The sequence below is a fragment of the Sinocyclocheilus anshuiensis genome, unplaced genomic scaffold (assembly GCF_001515605.1).
Source record: "Sinocyclocheilus anshuiensis isolate Anshui unplaced genomic scaffold, SAMN03320099.WGS_v1.1 scaffold690, whole genome shotgun sequence".
In the NCBI taxonomy this organism is placed as follows: Eukaryota; Metazoa; Chordata; class Actinopteri; order Cypriniformes; family Cyprinidae; genus Sinocyclocheilus; species Sinocyclocheilus anshuiensis.
The window spans coordinates 291,238-296,066 of NW_015547715.1; the positions used below are offsets into that span (position 1 = coordinate 291,238).

Genomic DNA, 4,829 nt, shown 5'->3' on the forward strand with positions numbered 1-4,829 from the left:
AAAAAAATTATCAAAAAAAAAAAAAAAAATTGGGGAAGTAGTTATAGCATGTGCGAGCAAAGCCAGTAAGTTTTACTCCAGTGTGATGACCAGTGCTGAGTAGTAACTGATTACATGTAATCTGAATTTTGTAATCAGATTCCAAAAAGTACTTGTAATAAGAGTATATTACATTTTAAAATGCTCATAATCTGATTATAGTTACATTTTATGGATTACATGATTATATATTATTCACACAATGGCAGTAAATTATTCATAATGGAAGTCTGGACAAAAACACTTCAAACCTGGAAGACTCTGGGTGTGTAATGTCATTGTTATTTTCATGTTTATTAATGTTTGTTCTTATAATGCAGGGATTCCCAAGCGTTTTTAATCAGCTGATCCCCTTAAAATAAAATATATACCTGAAATATCTCTGAGGAAGTTAATATTTCATACATGTTAGATGTCGGTTAATGGTTACATTGACATGCAGGTAAACAAGTAAAATATTTATATTTTTAGTGTTCAAGGGATTAAATTAATTTTATTGTACTTTTTACAATAATTATTAGCTTTTTATCAACTGACAAACCTGGTGCAGTTCTTAGATTAACCCCAGTTTGGCAAACCCTGGTGTAATGTAATGTTTAATGCATTTTATGATTTTTATATAAAAAAATTTATGTTTTCTTTTTTTTGCTTTTTTATATGAATATGGTATGTTTAATGTAAGTTTAAAACAAGTTTGATTAAAGTAATCTAAAAAGTAGCCGAATTACATTAAATAAAATAAGTAACCTAGATTACAGTACTAACTACAGTTTTCGTCATGTAATCTGTAATCAGTAACGGACTACAATTTGTAAGTAATCTACCCAGCTCTGGTGAGGACATTAACTAGCATTTTTGGGGAAAAGAAAATCAAAGTCAAAATGACCGGAACACAACATGAGAGTTAAAGAAAACGTTGTTTTTTTCCCTTCCAGACATGTTCTATTCATATTTTTCCACTGTGTGTTGTTGACACGCTTGGTGTTTTATTATATTACCTTCTTTTGATTGGCTGTTTCACATGCTGCTTCATGATTTAAGGCGAAATTACTCAGTAGCACGTCTACTGTCATTTCCATTTAATGAGTGCATGCAAGTTCATGCTAGAGTCCGCTGGAAGCGTCTCTATTTAGGTCAGAACTGTTTTAATGCTGCTCACCATGGGTCAAATGCAATATGAATGCTGATTTTTGGCCTACACTCTCTGATGTTTCATTTCTCATCTTTTTCAGTATTACTTCCTGGTGATTTTCGGCCACGATGGGCAGAAACCTCTGGAGCTGCGGACAGAAGAGGATGCGGATTGTAATGAGTGGGTGGAGGCCATTCATCAGGCCAGGTACAATAAAAGACAAAACACTCAGCGAACTTTGGAGAACATCATGTGGTTTTGCTGAGCTGGTTAGCCTGTCATGTAACAGCTGTTAGATAGCAATACAAATGGAAACTTTTTCTGAAGTCTCCTGCTTCTCAGATATTTATCCTAAGAAAAAATAACTCCGCAATCCCGCACCAGGGTTAATATAGTTAACTCAAAATAAAACTATAAAAAAACATTTCCATTTCTTTCAATAAAAACATTTACATTACTTGAAATAATCGTTAACTGAAATAATAAAATATAAAAAAACTTTAAACTTATTTTATTGCAGCTAATTTCTCAGTTTAATTTAGTTTAACTTGAAGTACTACAATAACTAAAGATTAAATTAGATTAGATTGAATTAGATTCAACTTTATTGTCATTTTGCAGAGTACAAGTACAGGGCCAATGAAAAGCAGTTAGCATCTAACCAGAAGTGTACATAGCCAATGTATATAAATAAGTGTAATTATGTATATATAAATATATATATATATATAAATGTAAGTTTGTGCATGGACAATAAACATTTATTAGGGACAGGAGCTGAGACCAGCTCAATGCAGTTATCTATGAAATACTGTACGAGGTGCAAATCTAAATCTACATTAATATAGTGCAATGTTGATACAGTACGGTAGGGTGCAAATGAGAAGTATAAAACACAGAAGGTGCATTATTCAGAATAAAGAAGTTGAAACGAATAAACTTGAAACTAAATAACTATCTAAAGCCGAAACGAAATAAATAAAATGAACAAAAACTATACAGACATATAAAAAAAACCTGACAAAAAAAAGCCAAAAAAAAAACAAAACACAACGAAATTGCTAAAACGTTTAACTAAAATTCAAGTGAAAACATAAAGAAATTATATATAATACATACATACATGTAAAAATTATCCAAATTATCTGAGCTGCTTTACACATTAATTTATACTTATATTATATGTCAAAACTTGACTAATTTGTGTTTGTTTTTGAATTTTAGGAGAAACATCTGAGACTAAGCCAATACTTAAATAAAAGATAACTTAAGAACTTCAGTTTTTTTTCTGGATTGGGTTAAGGGAAGTCGTGGCCTAATGGTTAGAGAGTAGGACTCGTAACCTAAAAGGTTGCGGGTACGAGTCTCGTACCAGCAGGGATTGTAGGTGGGGAGAGTGAATGTACAGCGCTCTCTTCCACCTTCAATACCACGACTGAGGTGACCTTGAGCAAGGCACCGAACCCCCAACTGCTCCCCGGGCGGCCACATGTCACGTCACTTTTCACTTTCACTTTCAAACCAAACCAAGACCGTACAGCCTAATAGATATTATACAGAAATGATGCATGCCGTTGTAGCTCTTCTTTTATTAGTTTGAAGCTTGATGACAAAGTCATTTGCACTTTGTCTTTTGCACAGTACCCCTTTTGCGCATAAAGAAAGTGGTCCAAAAGTCTAAAATCTTTGAAAATGTTTTTCTTTGCAATAGTTTTAAATATCATATTTTCTTTTTGAAAAAATGGTGTTGTGTTTTAACATTTACGTCACAGTTTTGCATGTGTTACATAGATCACGACCTCAGTGGTGCCTTTACTAAACCGGCTTTAACTAAAAGGTCCATTATTGCAGCATGTAGTTTTGATGGATTTGATATAAGGTAGAAAAGCAAGCAATATTTTTTCTGTTAGTATCTCACATTTCGCACAGATCTTTCACTCTACATCATTGATGAGTTGCAGGGCCTTTATGATGGAGGAGAAAATAATGCAGAATGCAAATGATAAAATGCAACTCACCATATACTGAAAGCATGCATAGTGAGGATAGCAAAATAAATAGGTTTATTTTACTTTTTAAGTCAAGAAAACACTTCCTATAGGTTTTGTAGTGCATTGCAATCAGACACAGTATTTCACTGCATGTTCATCTATCACTTGGTCAAATTAGACAGATTTTGAAACATCTTCAAAGGCCATAAACAAAATTACATAAGATAAAATAAAATACAACCTAGACTACATTAAATAAGACTTTTGAGTGGCTCATTTAGCACTCAGAGTTTCTCTTTGTAACTTTTTCTGTCCTTCTGCTGTCACTGGCAGTTATTCAGACCTCATCATCGAGCAGGAAGTTCTCATGCAGAAATACATCCATCTGGTGCAGATCATGGAGACGGAAAAGGTGGCGGCAAATCAGCTTCGGACACAACTGGAAGACCAGGATACAGAGATTGAAAGACTGAAGGCAGAGGTCAGTTCATCTTTAGTCTTGCGTAGCCAGACCTTCAGACTAACGGCAGAAGGTCTGGGAACCTTGGCCGCTTTGAAAGGCAAGGACCGCCCAAGAGGCCATATGACTGACAGATAAAGCAACCAATCACATTTCGATTTGTGCCGCGTCATGTTTAGAGGCATGGAAATGTCCCCATAATAACAGACTGTGTGTAAAACTCCTGAACATATTTTAATGATTCTATGCTGCGAACTTTAAATATTTCACATACTTTTAAAAATTCAGCGTTTAGTTTATCCTGATAAGTGCTCATTATCACAGTTGTAAACATGACGGCTTTCTTCTAACTTGAGGGGTTTTGGCGTCACGACATATTTGTTTCCAGGCGGAATGTTAAAGAACGCGATACGCACGTCTCCCAGAAATCCTGTATAATTCAACCAATCCGATGACGACTTCGATACTCCTGAAGTGTTTCCAATTTTGTGTGCCGTATGCATTAGACGTTCAGCCAAAGGTACGTGGGCGTGAAGTCAAGTCAAGTCACGTCACCTTTATTTATATAGCGCTTTTAACAATACAGATTGTGTCAAAGCAGCTTTACAGTATCAAAATAGTAAAATAGTGTGTCAATGCAAAATGACAATAGTAAACACTCAATTTTCAGTTAAAGGCAGTTCATCATTGAATTCAGTGATGTCATCGTCCAGCTCAGTTCAGTTTAAATAGTATCTGTGCAATCAAGTCGACGATATCGCTGGAAATTAAGTGTCCCCAACTAAGCAAGCCAGAGGCGACAGCGGCAAGGAACCAAAACTCCATCGGTGACAGAATGGAGAAAAAACCTTGGGAGAAACCAGGCTCAGTCGGGGGCCCAGTTCTCCTCTGGCCAGACGAACCAGCAGGTCGATCCATGCTGCAGCAAAGTTAGATTGTGCAGAGGACTCATCTGGTTCCTGTGGTCTTGTCCCGGTGGCCATCTAGGAGACAAGGTCTTCACTGGGAATCTGTCTCTGGGGCTCATCTAGTTGTCCTGGTCTCCGCTGACATTCATGGCTGTCGAGGTCATCTCTAGGTGCTGATCCACCATCTGGGCTGGATACGTACTGGATCCGGGTGACTGCAGTGATCCAGTGTATCTGGATACAGACTGGATCTGGTGGCTACGGTGACCTCGGAATAAGAAAGAAACAGACTAATATTA

At 36.2% G+C, this 4,829-nt stretch overlaps 1 pseudogene; it reads left to right on the forward strand.

Moving 5' to 3' along the window:
• LOC107704149 (ras-specific guanine nucleotide-releasing factor 2-like) overlaps nt 1-4,829 on the forward strand; it is a 49,315-nt pseudogene that overhangs the window by 7,861 nt on the left and 36,625 nt on the right.